General features: G+C 37.9%; 1 non-coding gene across 1 annotated transcript; it reads right to left on the bottom strand.

Annotated features, from left to right (window-relative positions):
* Positions 1 to 1,946: 1,946 nt before the first annotated feature.
* Positions 1,947 to 2,054, bottom strand: LOC112745103 (small nucleolar RNA R71). Its single transcript, XR_003173048.1, has one exon. It is a non-coding gene; the product is annotated as a small nucleolar RNA R71 (small nucleolar RNA).
* Between the last annotated feature and the right edge of the window lie 14,224 nt (positions 2,055 to 16,278).

Below are 16,278 nucleotides of genomic sequence, written 5' to 3'. Positions count from 1 at the left end.
CTTTTTCCAATTAATTTTCGAAAAATTACAAAAAAATTTAATAAAATCATAAAAACCAAAAAAATTTGATGTTTCTTGTTTGAGTCTTGTGTCAATTTTTAAGTTTGGTGTCAATTGCATATTTTTAATTTTTCTTAAGATTTTCAAAAACTCATGCATGATGTTCTTCATGATCTTCAAGTTGTTCTTGATGAATTTCTTTGTTTTATCTTTAAATTTTTCTTGTTTGGTGTCTTTTCTTGTTTTTCATATGCATTTTCAATTTGTTAGTGTCTAAAGTTTGAAAATTTCTATGTTTGGTGTCTTGCGTGTTTTTCTTTTCTTAAAAACTTTCAAAAATAAGTTCTTGGTGTTCATCTTGACATTCAAGGTGTTCTTGCATGCATCATGTGTTTTGATTCATAATTTTCATGTTTTGAGTCTTTTTCTTGTTTTTCTCTTTCTTCATTAAAAATTTAAAAATAAAAAAAATATCTTTCCCTTATTCACTAATAAATTTTAAAAAATTTGAGTTGACTTTTTCAAAACTTTTTAAAATTTAGTTGTTTCTTATGAGTCAAATGAAATTTTCAATTTAAAAATTCTATCTTTTTCAAATCTTTTTCAAAAATCAAATCTTTTTCATTTTTTCTTTCATAATTTCAAAATTTTCAAAATTTATTTTCAAAATCTTTTTCTTATTTCTATTTCATATTTTCAAAATTAATGCTAACAATTAATGTGATTGATTCAAAAATTTTAAGTTTGTTACTCGCCTAGTAAGAAAGGTTCAATCTTTAAATTTTAAAATCATATCTTTTTGTTTCTTGTTAGTCAAGTAATCAACTTTAATTTTTAAAATAAAATCTTTTTAAATTTTTTTTTCAAATATTTTTCAAAATAAATTTCAATCACATCTTTTTCAAAATCAATTTCAAAATCTTTTCTAACTTATTATCTAACTTCTTATCTTTTCAAAATTAATTTTCAAATCTTTTTTTCAATTTATCTTATCTTGTTTGATTCTTATCTTTTTCAAAACTACCTAACTAATTCTCTCTCTCTCTAATTTTCAAAAATCACTAACCTCTTTTTCAAAATTCCTTTTTAATTAACTAATTGTTTTAAATTTTAATTTAATTTAATTTCATTTTTCTTCTTAAAATTTTTGAATTTTAACTTTACTTTTAAATTAAAAACAAAAATATTTTTATTTTATTTTATTTTCGAATTCTTCCATCTCTCATCTCCTTCTAATTATTTATTTATTTACTAACACTTCTCTTCTACTCAAAAATTCGAACCAACTCTTCTCCTCTGTGTTCGAATTCTTATCTTTTCTTTCTTCCATCCTTCTCTTCTTATACTCATATAAGAAGTCTCTATACTGTGACATAGAGAATTCCATATTTTCTTTTCTGTTCTCTTCCTTTTCATATAAGCAGGAACAAGGATATGAACATTCTTGTTGAAGCTGATCCTGAACCTGAAAGGACTCTGAAGAGGAAGCTAAAGCACAACTCTCTGGAGAAAATCTGACAGAAATTTTTGAAAAAGAAGGAGACATGGCCGAAAATAATAACAATGGTGGAGATGCAAGGAAGATGCTTGGTGACTTTACTGCACCAAATTCCAACTTGCATGGAAGAAGCATCTCAATCCCTGCCATTGGAGCAAACAATTTTGAGCTAAAGCCTCAATTAGTTTCTCTGATGCAACAGAATTGAAAGTTTCATGGACTTCCATCAGAAGATCCTTTTCAGTTCTTAACTGAATTCTTGCAAATCTGTGATACTGTTAAGACCAATGGGGTTGATCCCGAGGTCTACAGGCTTATGCTTTTCCCGTTTGCTGTAAGAGACAGAGCTAGAATATGGTTGGACTCTCAACCTAAAGATAGCATGAACTCTTGGGATAAGCTGGTCACGGCTTTCTTAGCCAAGTTCTTTCCTCCTCAAAAGCTTAGCAAGCTTAGAGTGGATGTTCAAACCTTCAAACAGAAAGAAGGTGAATCCCTCTATGAAGCTTGGGAGAGATACAAGCAACTGACCAAAAAGTGTCCTTCTGACATGCTTTCAGAATGGACCATCCTGGATATATTCTATGATGGTCTGTCTAAATTATCTAAGATGTCATTGGACCATTCTGTAGGTGGATCCATTCACCTAAAGAAAATGCCTGCAGAAGCTCAGAAACTCATTGACATGGTTGCAAATAACCAGTTCATGTACACTTCTGAAAGGAATCCTGTGAGTAATAGGAGGCCTCAGAGGAAGGGAGTTCTTGAAATTGATACTCTGAATGCCATATTAGCTCAGAATAAAATATTGACTCAGCAAGTCAATAAGATTTCTCAGAGTCTGAATGGATTGCGAACCGCATCCAACAGTACTAAAGAGGCATCTTCTGAAGAAGAAGCTTATGATCCTGAGAACCCTGCAATAGCAGAGGTGAATTACATGGGTGAACCCTATGGAAACACCTATAATCCCTCATGGAGAAATCATCCAAATTTCTCATGGAAGGATCAACAAAAGCCTCAACAAGGCTTTAATAATGGTGGAAGAAACAGGTTTAGCAATAGCAAGCCTTTTCCATCATCCACTCAGCAAAAGACAGAGAATTCTGAGCAGAATCCATTTAGCTTAGAAAATATAGTCTCTGATATATCTAAGGCCACTCTAAGTTTCATGAATGAAACAAGGTCCTCCATTAAAAATTTGGAGGCACAAGTGGACCAGCTGAGTAAAAGAGTCACTGAAACTCCTCCTAGTACTCTCCCAAGCAATACAGAAGAGAATCCAAAAAGAGAGTGCAAGGCTATAACCTTACTTGGTGTGGCTGAACCCAGAGAGGAGGAGAAAGACGTGAATCATAGTAAGGAAGACCTCCTGGGACGTTCACTGACCAAAAAGAAGTTTCCCTTTGAGGAACCAAAGGAATCTGAGGCTCATCTAGAGACCATAGAGATTTCATTGAACCTCCTTTTATCATTCATGAGCTCTGATGACTATTCTTTCTCTGAAGAGGATGAAGACATCAGTGAAGAGCAGGTTGCTAAATATCTAGGAGCCATCATGAAGTTGAATGCCAGTTTATTTGGTAATGATACTTGGGAAGATGAACCCCCTTGTTCACCAATGAACTTAGTGCATTGATAAGGCAGACATTGCCTCAGAAGAAACCGGATCCCGGAAAGTTCTTCATACCTTGTACCATAGGCACCATAACCTTTGAGAAGGCTCTGTGTGACCTTGGGTCAGGTATAAACCTCATGCCACTCTCTGTAATGGAGAAACTGGGAATCTTTGAGGTACAAGCTGCAAGAATCTCACTAGAGATGGCAGACAAATCAATAAAATAGGCTTATGGATTAGTAGAGGACTTGTTAGTAAAGGTTGAAGGCCTTTACATCCCTGCTGATTTCATAATCCTAGACACTGGGAAGGATGAGGATGAATCCATCATCCTTGGAAGACCCTTCCTAGCCACAGCAAAAGCTGTGGTTGATGTGGACAGAGGAGAGTTGGTCCTTCAACTGAATAAGGATAACCTTGTGTTTAAAACTCATGGATCTCCTTCTGTAACCATGGAGAGGAAGCATGAAAAGCTTCTCTCACTGCAGAGTCAACCAAAGCCCCCACAGTCAAACTCTAAGTTTGGTGTTGAACCCCCACATTCAAACTCTAAGTTTGGTGTTGGGAGGTCCCAAAAATGCTCTGAACATCTGTGAGGCTCCATGAGAGCTCACTGTCAAGCTATTGACTTTAAAGAAGCGCTTGTTGGGAGACAACCCAATGTTATTTAATTATATCTATTTATTTTTCATTGCTATTCTATGTTTTCCTTAGGTTGATGATCATGTGAAGTCACAAAAACAACTGAAAATTCAAAAACAGAATGAAAAACAGCATTAAAAATAGCTCAGCCTGGAGGAAGAGCTTACTGGCGTTTAACGCCAGAACAGAGCATGAAATTGGCGTTAAACGCCAGAAACAAGCAGCAAGCTGGCGTTTAACGCCAGACATGCATTCTAAGGGCATTTTGCACGCCTAATTGGAGCAGGGATGCTAAGTCCTTGACCCCACAGGATCTGTGGACCCCACAGGATCCCCACCTACCCCACCTCTTCTTCACTCCTCTTCGTACCTTTTCATAACTCTCTTCCCCAAATACCCTTCACCAATCACCTCCATACCTCTTCCCCAAATACCCTTAACCACTCACATCCATCCACCCTTCCCCCCACCCCTACATAAACCCCTCAACACTACTCTATTTTCACACATTACAACCACCATTCCTCCCCCTTGGCTGAATACACCTTCTCCCTCCATCTTCTCTATTTTCTTCTTCTTCTACTACTTCCTTTCTTCTTTTGCTCGAGGATGAACAAACCTTTTAAGTTTGGTGTGGTAAAAGCATTGCTTTGTGTTTTTCCATAACCATTAATGGCACCTAAGGCCAGAGAAACCTCAAGAAAGAGGAAAGGGAAGGCAATTGCTTCCACCTCTGAGTAATGGGAGATGGAGAGATTCATCTCAAAGGTCCATCAAGACCACTTCTATGAAGTTGTGGCCAAGAAAAAGGTGATCCCTGAGGTCCCTTTTAAGCTAAAAAAGAGCGAATATCCGGAGATCTGACAAGAGATTAGAAGAAGAGGATGGGAAGTTCTCTCTAATCCTATTCAACAAGTCGGGATCTTAATGGTTCAAGAGTTCTATGCAAACGCATGGATCACTAGGAACCATGATCAAAGTAGGAACCCGAATCCAAAGAATTGGCTTACAATGGTTCGGGGGAAATACTTAGATTTCAGTTCGGAAAATGTAAGGTTGGCGTTCAACTTGCCAATGATGCAAGAAAACGCACGCCCCAACACTAGAAGGGTCAACTTTGATCAAAGGTTGGACCAAGTCCTCATGGACATATGTGTGGAAAGAGCTCAATGGAAAGTTGACTCAAGAGGCAAGTGATGAGCGGATAATTTATACGTTTTTTGACATTATTTTTAGTATGTTTTCAGTAGGATCTAGTTACTTTTGGGAATGTTTTCATTGGTTTTTATGTTAAATTCACATTTCTGGACTTTACTATGAGTTTGTGTGTTTTTCTGTGATTTCAGGTATTTTCTGGCTGAAATTGAGGGACTTGAGCAAAAATCTGATTCAGAGGTTGAAGAAGGACTGCTGATGCTGTTGGACTCTGACCTCCCTACACTCAAAGTAGATTTTCTGGAGCTACAGAACTCGAAATGGCGCGCTTCTAATTGCGTTGGAAAGTAGACATCCAGGTCTTTCCAGCAATATATAATAGTCCATACTTTGGCCAAGAATAGACGACGTAAACTGGCGTTCAAACGCCAGCTTCCTACCCAAATCTGGCGTCCAGCGCCAGAAAAGGAGCCAAAACCAGAGTTGAACGCCCAAACTGGCACTAAAACTGGCGTTCAACTCCAAGGAGGACCTCTACACGTGCCACACTTAAGCTCAGTCCAAACACACACCAAGTGGGCCCCGGAAGTGGATTTATGCATCAATTACTTACTCATGTAAACCCTAGTGACTAGTTTATTATAAATAGGACCTTTTACTATTGTATTAGGTATCTTTGGACGCCTGGTTCTTAGATCAGAGGGGCTGGCCTCTCGGCCATGCCTGGACCTTTCACTTATGTATTTTTAACGGTAGAGTTTCTACACTCCATAGATTAAGGTGTGGAGCTCTGCTGTTCCTCAAAGATTAATGCAAGTACTACTATTTTCTATTCAATTCTTCTTATTTCTCTTCTAAGATATCCATTCGCACTCAAGAACGTGATGAAGGTGATGATTATGTGTGACGCTCATCATCCTTCTCCCTTATGAACGCGTGCCTGACAAACACTTCCGTTCTACATGAAATAAGCTAGAATGAATATCTCTTAGATCTCCTAACCGGAATCTTCGTGGCGTAAGCTGGAATGATGGTGGCATTCAAGAGAATCCGGAAAGTCTAAACCTTGTCTGTGGTATTCCGAGTAGGATTCAATGATTGAATGACTGTGACGAGCTTCAAACTCGCGAGTGCTGGGCGTTAGTGACAGACGCAAAAGGAGGGTGAATCCTATTCCAGCATGATCGGGAACCGACAGATGAATAGCCGTGCCGTGACAGGGTGCGTGAGCATATGATTCACTGAGAGGAGGGGATGTAGCCACTGACAACGGTGATGCCCTTGCATACAGCCAGCCATGGAAAGGAGTAAGACTGATTGGATGAAGATAGCAGGAAAGCAGAGGTTCAGAGGAACAAAAAGCATCTCCATTCGCTTATCTGAAATCCCTGCCAATGAATCTACATAAGTACCTCTATCCCTTTTATTGTTTATTTTAATCTAATAAAATATCATGTTTAAATCCGCCTGACTGAGATTTACAAGGTGACCATAGCTTGCTTCATACCGACAATCTCTGTGGATTCGACCCTTACTCACGTAAGGTTTATTACTTGGACGACCCAGTACACTTGCTGGTTAGTTGAACGGAGTTGTGATCACACGTGCCATTACCAGGGATTATTAAGATCCCAATTCATTACACCATGATCTCTTTGGGGTATTTTTGATTTCATACAAATACAAAGAGACTAACTTTGAGGATCACAATTTCGTCCACCAAGTTTTTGGCGCCGTTGCCGGGGATTGTTCGTGTATGGACAACTGACGGTTCATCTTGTTGCTCAGATTAGGTAATTTTCTTTTTATTTTCAAAAATTTTTCAAAAAAAAAAATTTTTTTTCTAAAATTTTCTCATCTGTTTTCGAAAAAAAAAAATGTTTTCAAAAATAAATTATTCTATGGCTTCAAAATTTTTAAGAATGAATTCTAGTGTTTCATGAAGCATGTTGGAGCCTGGCTGGCTGTAAAGCCATGTCTCAATCCTTATACTCAAGAGAAGAGCTTCTTTGTCTTTCTTAGCCAATTGGCTGTTGAATGCAAGGAATGTCAGGCGTGTCATGTCTGAGTTACATACTAAAGCTTGGCTGGCCATTAAGCCATGCCTGACCCTTTGATTGGAGCTTTAGAGCATAAGATTCCTGGAATTCATATTAAAAATTTTGAATCCTTATTTTTCTTTTTTCTAAATAATTTTCGAAAAATATAAGTTAAAAATCTAAAAAAATCATAAAATCATAAAAATAAAAAATATTCTTGTTTCTTGTTTGAATCCTGAGTCACATTATAAGTTTGGTGTCACTTGCATATGCATCCTGCATTTTTCGAAAATATCATGCATTCATAGTGTTCTTCATGATCTTCAAGTTGTTCTTGGTAAGTCTTCTTGTTTGATCTTGATGATTTTTTGTTTTGTGTCTTTTCATGTTTATCATATGCATTCTTGAATTCTTAGTGCGTAAGCATTAAAGAATTCTAAGTTTGGTGTCTTGCATGTTTTCTTTGCATTAAAGATTTTTTCAAAATTGTGTCTTGATGTTCATCATGACATTCATAGTGTTCTTGGTGTTCATCTTGACATTCATAGCATTCTTGCATGCATTCATTGTTTTGATCTAAAAATTTCATGCATTGCATATTTTTCATGTTTTTCATAAAAATTTCAAAAATCAAAAAAATATCTTTCCCTTTTTCTCTCATCAAAATTCGAAAATTTGAGTTGACTTTTTCAAAAATTTTTAAAATCAAGTTGTTTCTTATGAGTCAAATCAAATTTTCAATTTGAAAATCTTATCTTTTTCAAAATCTTTTTCAAAAATCAAATCTTTTTCAAAATTCATGGTTATTTTCGAAAATTCCAAAAATAATTTTCAAAAATCTTTTTCTTATTTTATATCATAATTTTCGAAAATAACATAAACAATTAATGTTTTGATTCAAAAATTTGAAGTTTGTTACTTGCTTGTTAAGAAAGATTCAAACTTTAAGTTCTAGAATCATATCTTGTGATTTCTTATGAATCAAGTCATTAATTGTGATTTTAAAAATCAAATCTTTTTCAAAACTAATTCCTATCATATCTTTTCAAAAATATCTTCTTATCTTATCTTCTTCAAAAATATCTTTTCTAACTTCCTAACTTCTTATCTTTTCAACATTTGTTTCAACTAACTAACTAACTCTTTGTTTGTTTCTTAACTTTTTCAAAACCACCTAACTAACTCTCTCTCTCTAATTTTCGAAAATATCTTCCCCTTTTTCAAAAAAATTCTTTTTAATTAACTAATTATTTTTATTTTTTATTTTTAATTTCAAAAATTTCGAAAAAAAAATAAAAAAAAAATAAAAAAAATACTAACAACTTTCAAAAACCAATTTTCAAAAATCACTAACTCCTTTTCAAAAATAATTTTCGAAAAATTACCCCCCTCTCTCTCATCCTATTCTATTTATTCATTCATTAACTAACATTACTTCCTCACATCATCACCAAATTCGAACCCCCTACTCTATCTGTGTTCGAATTTCTTCTTCTTTTCTTCTACTAACAATAAGGATCCTCTTTACTGTGACATAGAGGATTCCTCTTCTTTTCTTTTGTTCTCCTCTTTCTTATGAGCAGGGACATAGAAAAAGGCATTCTTGTTGAAGCTGATCCAGAACCTGAAAGGACTCTGAAGAGACAATTAAGAGAAGCTAAATTACAACAATCCAGAGACAACTTGATTGAAAATTTCGAACAAGTAAAGGAGATGGCAGCCGAACCCAACAACAATGCAAGGAGAATGCTTGGTGACTTTACTGCACCTAATTCCAATTTACATGGAAGAAGCATCTCCATTCCTGCCATTGGAGCAAACAATTTTGAGCTTAAACCTCAATTAGTTTCTCTAATGCAGCAGAACTGCAAGTTTCATGGACTTCCATCTGAAGATCCTTTTCAGTTCTTAACTGAATTCTTGCAGATATGTGATACTGTTAAGACTAATGGAATAGATCCTGAAGTCTACAGGCTCATGCTTTTCCCTTTTGCTGTAAGAGACAGAGCTAGATTATGGTTGGATTCTCAACCTAAAGACAGCCTAAACTCTTGGGATAAGCTGGTCACGGCTTTCTTAGCCAAGTACTTTCCTCCTCAAAAGCTGAGCAAGCTTAGAGCTGATGTTCAAACCTTCAGACAGAGAGAAGGTGAATCCCTCTATGAAGCTTGGAAAAGATACAAACAGTTGACCAAAAAGTGTCCTTCTGACATGCTTTCAGAATGGACCATCCTGGATATATTCTATGATGGTCTGTCTGAGTTATCTAAGATGTCATTGGATACTTTTGCAGGTGGATCCATTCACCTAAAGAAAACGCCTGCAGAAGCTCAAGAACTCATTGACATGGTTGCTAATAACCAGTTCATGTACACTTCTGAAAGGAATCCTGTGAGTAGTGGGACGCCTATGAAGAAGGGAGTTCTTGAGGTTGATACTCTGAATGCCATATTGGCTCAGAATAAAATATTGACTCAGCAAGTCAATATGATCTCTCAGAGTCTGCATGGAATGCAAGCTGCATCCAACAGTACTCAAGAGGCTTCTTCTGAAGAAGAAGCTTATGATCCTGAGAACCCTGCAATAGCAGAGGTAAATTACTTAGGTGAACCTTATGGAAACACCTATAACTCAACATGGAGAAATCATCCAAATTTCTCATGGAAGGATCAAAAGCCTCAACAAGGCTTTAATAATGGTGGAAGAAACAGGTTTAGCAATAGCAAGCCTTTTCCATCATCAATTCAGCAACAGACAGAGAACTCTGAACAAAATGCTTCTAATTTAGCAAATCTAGTCTCTGATCTATCTAAGGCCACTGTAAGTTTCATGAATGAAACAAGGTCTTCCATTAGAAATATGGAAGCACAAGTGGGCCAGCTGAGTAAAAGGATCACTGAAATCCCTCCTAGTACTCTCCCAAGCAATATAGAAGAGAACCCAAAAGGAGAGTGCAAGGCCATTGACATAAGTGCCCTGGCCGAACCTGTGAGGAGAGGAAAGGACGTGAATCCCAAGGAGGAAGACCTCCTGGGACGTCCAGTGATCAATAAGGAGCTTCCCTCTGGGGAACCAAAGGACTCTGAGGCTCATCTAGAGACCATAGAGATTCCATTGAACCTCCTTATGCCCTTCATGAGCTCTGATGAGTATTCCTCTTCTGAAGAGAATGAGGATGTCACTGAAGAGCAAACTGCCAAGTTTCTTGGTGCAATCATGAAGCTGAATGCCAAATTATTTGGCATTGATGCTTGGGAAGTTGAACCTCCCTTGTTCATCAATGAACTAAGTGATCTGGATCAACTGACATTGCCTCAGAAGAGACAGGATCCTGGAAAGTTCATAATCCCTTGTACCATAGGCACCATGATCTTTAAGGCTCTGTGTGACCTTGATTCAGGGATAAACCTCATGCCCCTCTCTGTAATAGAGAAACTGGAAATTTATGGGGTGCAAGCTGCTAAAATCTCACTAGAGATGGCAGACAGCTCAAGAAAACAGGCTTATGGACAAGTAGAAGATGTATTAGTAAAGGTTGAGGGCCTTTACATACCTACTGATTTCATAGTCCTGGATACTGGAAAGGAAGAGGATGAATCCATCATCCTAGGAAGACCTTTCCTGGCCACAGTAAGAGCTGTGATTGATGTTGACAGAGGTGAAATAGTCCTTCAATGGAATGAGAACTCCCTTGTATTCAAAACTCAAGGATCTCCCTCTGCAACCATGGAGAGGAAGCAGAAAAAGCTTCTCTCAAAGCAGAGTCAACCAGAGCCCCCACAGTCAAACTTTAAGTTTGGTGTTGGGAGGCCACAACCAAACTCTAAGTTTGGTGTTGAACTCCCATATCCAAACTCTAAGTTTGGTGTTGGAAAGTTTCAACAAAGCTCTGCACATCTGTGAGGCTCCATGAGAGCCCACTGTCAAGCTATTGACATTAAAGAAGCGCTTGTTGGGAGGCAACCCAATGTTTATCTAATTTTTATTTTTATTGTTTTCCATGTTTTCTTAGGTTCATGATCATGTGGAGTCACAAAATAAATAAAAAAATCAAAAACGGAATAAAAAATAGCAGAAGAAAAATCACACCCTGGAGGAGCATCTGTCTGGCGTTCAAACGCCAGAACAGAGCATAGTTCTGGCGCTGAACGCCCAGAATAGGAGCATCCTGGCGCTGAACGCCCAGAACAAGCATGGTTCTGGCGTTCAACGCCAGAAATGGCAGCAAAGGGGCATTGAACGCCCAAAATGGGCACCAACCTGGCGCTGAACGCCCAGAGTTGTGTGCAAGGGCATTTTGCATGCCTAAATTGGTGCAGGGATGTAAATGCCTTGACACCTCAGGATCTGTGGACACCACAGGATCATCTCAGGATCTGTGGACCCCACAGGATCCCCACTTTACCTCCTCATAATCCTAGTTTTTATTTCCACATCTTCTTCTTCATCTATTCCTTCTTCTTTTGCTCGAGGGCGAGCAACATTCTAAGTTTGGTGTGGTAAAACAATTATGTAAAGGATCTATAGCTCAGTGGTAGAACATTTGACTGCAAATCAAGAGATCCCTGAGATACCTCAGGGGATTCATTTCTTCCACACAATTATTGGAAGCAACTAAGGGTGGAACATCAAGAGCACTCCATCATCCTTCATGAAATCAGAGAAGATCTTAAAGCAATGAAGGAGGAGCAGCAAAGACAAGGAAGAGACATAGAAGAGCTCAAGGACATCACTAAGGTGGACTCATTCCTTGTTCTTACTTTCTCTATTTTTTCGTTTTATATGTTATGTGCTTATCCATGTTTGTGTCTTCATTACATGATCATTAGTAGTTAGTAACTTTGTCTTAAAGTTATGAATGTCCTATGAATCCATCACCTCTCTTAAATAAAAACTGTTTTAATTCAAAAGAACAAGAAGTACATGAGTTTCGAATTTATCCTTGAACTTAGTTTAATTATATTGATGTGGTGACAATGCTTCTTGTTTTCTGAATGTATGCTTGAACAGTGCATATGTCTTTTGAAGTTGTTGTTTAAGAATGTTAAATATGTTGGCTCTTGAAAGAATGATGACTAGGAGACATGTTATTTGATAATCTGAAAAATCATAAAAATGATTCTTGAAGCAAGAAAAAGCAGCAAAGAACAAAGCTTGCAGAAAAAAAAAGGGCGAAAAAAAAAAATAGAAAGAAAAAGAAAAAGCAAGCAGAAAAAGCCAATAACCCTTAAAACCAAAAGGCAAGGGAAAATAAAAAGGATCCCAAGGCTTTGAGCATCAGTGGATAGGAGGGCCTAAAGGAATAAAATCCTGGTCTAAGCGGCTAAACCAAGCTGTCCCTAACCATGTGCTTGTGGCGTATAGGTGTCAAGTGAAAACTTGAGACTGAGCGGTTAAAGTCAAGGTCCAAAGCAAAAAAAAAAGAGTGTGCTTAAGAACCCTGGATACCTCTAATTGGGGACTTTAGCAAAGCTGAGTCACAATCTGAAAAGGTTCACCCAATTATGTGTCTGTGGCATTTATGTATCCGGTGGTAATACTGGAAAACAAAGTGCTTAGGGCCACGGCCAAGACTCATAAAGAAGCTGTGTTCAAGAATCATCATACTGAACTAGGAGAGTCAATAACACTATTCAAAATCTGAAGTTCCTATAGATGCCAATCATTCTGAACCTCAATGGATAAAGTGAGATGCCAAAACTATTCAAGAGGCAAAAAGCTATAAGTCCCGCTCATATGATTGAAGCTCTGTTTCATTGATAGTTTGGAATTTATAGTATATTCTATTCTTTTTATCCTATTTTGATTTTCAGTTGCTTGGGGACAAGCAACAATTTAAGTTTGGTGTTGTGATGAGCGGATAATTTATACGCTTTTTGACATTGTTTTTAGTATGTTTTCAGTAGGATCTAGTTACTTTTGGGAATGTTTTCATTGGTTTTTATGTTAAATTCACATTTCTGGACTTTACTATGAGTTTGTGTGTTTTTCTGTGATTTCAGGTATTTTCTGGCTGAAATTGAGGGACTTGAGCAAAAATCTGATTCAGAGGTTGAAGAAGGACTGCTGATGCTGTTGGACTCTGACCTCCCTACACTCAAAGTAGATTTTCTGGAGCTACAGAACTCGAAATGGCGCGCTTCTAATTGCGTTGGAAAGTAGACATCCAGGTCTTTCCAGAAATATATAATAGTCCATACTTTGGCCAAGAATAGACGACGTAAACTGGCGTTCAAACGCCAGCTTCCTACCCAAATCTGGCGTCCAGCGCCAGAAAAGGAGCCAAAACCAGAGTTGAACGCCCAAACTGGCACTAAAACTGGCGTTCAACTCCAAGGAGGACCTCTACACGTGCCACACTTAAGCTCAGTCCAAACACACACCAAGTGGGCCCCGGAAGTGGATTTATGCATCAATTACTTACTCATGTAAACCCTAGTGACTAGTTTATTATAAATAGGACCTTTTACTATTGTATTAGGTATCTTTGGACGCCTGGTTCTTAGATCAGAGGGGCTGGCCTCTCGGCCATGCCTGGACCTTTCACTTATGTATTTTTAACGGTAGAGTTTCTACACTCCATAGATTAAGGTGTGGAGCTCTGCTGTTCCTCAAAGATTAATGCAAGTACTACTATTTTCTATTCAATTCTTCTTATTTCTCTTCTAAGATATCCATTCGCACTCAAGAACGTGATGAAGGTGATGATTATGTGTGACGCTCATCATCCTTCTCCCTTATGAACGCGTGCCTGACAAACACTTCCGTTCTACATGAAATAAGCTAGAATGAATATCTCTTAGATCTCCTAACCGGAATCTTCGTGGCGTAAGCTAGAATGATGGCGGCATTCAAGAGAATCCGGAAAGTCTAAACCTTGTCTGTGGTATTCCGAGTAGGATTCAATGATTGAATGACTGTGACGAGCTTCAAACTCACGAGTGCTGGGCGTTAGTGACAGACGCAAAAGGAGGGTGAATCCTATTCCAGCATGATCGGGAACCGACAGATGAATAGCCGTGCCGTGACAGGGTGCGTGAGCATATGATTCACTGAGAGGAGGGGATGTAGCCACTGACAACGGTGATGCCCTTGCATACAGCCAGCCATGGAAAGGAGTAAGACTGATTGGATGAAGATAGCAGGAAAGCAGAGGTTCAGAGGAACAAAAAGCATCTCCATTCGCTTATCTGAAATCCCTGCCAATGAATCTACATAAGTACCTCTATCCCTTTTATTGTTTATTTTAATCTAATAAAATATCATGTTTAAATCCGCCTGACTGAGATTTACAAGGTGACCATAGCTTGCTTCATACCGACAATCTCTGTGGATTCGACCCTTACTCACGTAAGGTTTATTACTTGGACGACCCAGTACACTTGCTGGTTAGTTGAACGGAGTTGTGATCACACGTGCCATTACCAGGGATTATTAAGATCCCAATTCATTATACCATGATCTCTTTGGGGTATTTTTGATTTCATACAAATACAAAGAGACTAACTTTGAGGATCACAATTTCGTCCACCAGCAAGCCGGTTCAATTGAGAAGACCGGGCCTTAAGCCTGTAGCTAGAGGATGGTTGTAGTTCATCCAACGCTAAATTATTCCTACTAGCAACCGGTCTGAAGTTACTGTAGACCGGGCCATCATGATCCATATTATCATGATTGGGGAGGAAGTGGAAGTTCATGAGATTATACCTCAAAAACTCTATAAGGTGGCTGACAAGTCCTCCACTTTGGCAAGGTTAGCCTTTCCTCACCTCATTTGCCACCTCTGCAATTCGGCTGGAATTGACATAGATGGAGACATCCTCATTGATGAGGACAAGCCCATCACCAATAAAAGGATGGAGCAAACAAGAGATCATGGACCTCAACAAGAGCATGAGGAAATTCCTCACCATGAAATCCCTGAGATGCCTCAAGGGATGCACTTCCCTCCACAGAACTATTGGGAGCAAATCAACACCTCCCTAGGAGAATTAAGTTCCAACATGGGACAACTAAGGATGAAACACCAAGAGCACTCTATCATTCTCCATGAGATTAGAGAAGATCAAATAGCTATGAGGAAGGAGCAACAAAGACAAGGAAGAGACATAGAGGAGCTCAAGAGCACCATTGGTTCTTCAAGAAGAGGAAGACGCCACCCTCACTAAGGTGGACCCGTTCCTTAATCTCCTTGTTCTTATTTCCTGTTTTTCGGTTTTTGAGCCTTATGATTTATTTATGTTTGTGCCTTTATTACATGATCATTAGTATTTAAGTGTCTATGTCTTAAAGCTATGAATGTCCTATGAATCCATTCCCTTTCTTAAATGAAAAATGTTTTAATTACAAAAGAACAAGAAGTACATGAATTTCGAATTCATCCTTGAAATTAGTTTAATTATTTTGATGTGGTGATAATACTTTTTGTTTTCTGAATGAATGCTTGAACAGTGCATATGTCTTTTGAATTTGTTGTTTATGAATGTTAAATATGTTGGCTCTTGAAAGAACGATGAAAAGGAGAAATGTTGTTGATAATCTGAAAAATCATAAAATTGATTCTTGAAGCAAGAAAAAGCAGTGAATACAAAAGCTTGCGAAAAAAAAGAAAAGAAAAATGGCGAAAAAAAAGAGAAAAAAAAGAGAAAGAGAAAGAAAAAGCAAGCAAAAAAAGCCAAAAGCTCTTTAAACCAAAAGGCAAGAGCAAAACGCCAATAGCCCTTAAAACCAAAAGGCAAGGGTGAAAAGGATCCAAGGTTTTGAGCATCAGTGGATAGGAGGGCCCAAAGAAATAAAATCCTGGCCTAAGCGGCTAAACCAAGCTGTCCTTAACCATGTGCTTGTGGCATGAAGGTGTCAAGTTAAAAGCTTGAGACTGAGCGGTTAAAGTCGAGGTCCAAAGCAAAAACAGAGTGTGCTTAAGAACCCTGGACACCTCTAATTGGGGACTCTAGCAAAGCTGAGTCACAATCTGAAAAGGTTCACCCAATTATGTGTTTGTGGCATTTATGTATCCGGTGGTAATACTGGAAAACAAAGTGCTTAGGGCCACGGCCAAGACTCATAAAGTAGCTGCGTTCAAGAATCAACATACTGAACTTGGAGAATCAATAACACTATCTGAATTCTGAGTTCCTATAGATGCCAATCATTCTGAACTTCAAGGGACAAAGTGAGATGCCAGCTAAGTTTCATTGATATTTTGGAGTTTATAGTATATTCCCTTTTCTTTATCCTATTTGATTTTCAGTTGCTTGGGGACAAGCAACAATTTAAGTTTGGTGTTGTGATGAGCAGATAATTTATACGCTTTTTGGCATTGTTTT

This window comes from Arachis hypogaea, chromosome 14 (genome assembly GCF_003086295.3).
Source record: "Arachis hypogaea cultivar Tifrunner chromosome 14, arahy.Tifrunner.gnm2.J5K5, whole genome shotgun sequence".
Classification (NCBI taxonomy): domain Eukaryota; kingdom Viridiplantae; phylum Streptophyta; class Magnoliopsida; order Fabales; family Fabaceae; genus Arachis; species Arachis hypogaea.
Note: the sequence above shows the minus strand (reverse complement) of the source record. Positions and strands in the feature narration are given on the sequence as shown.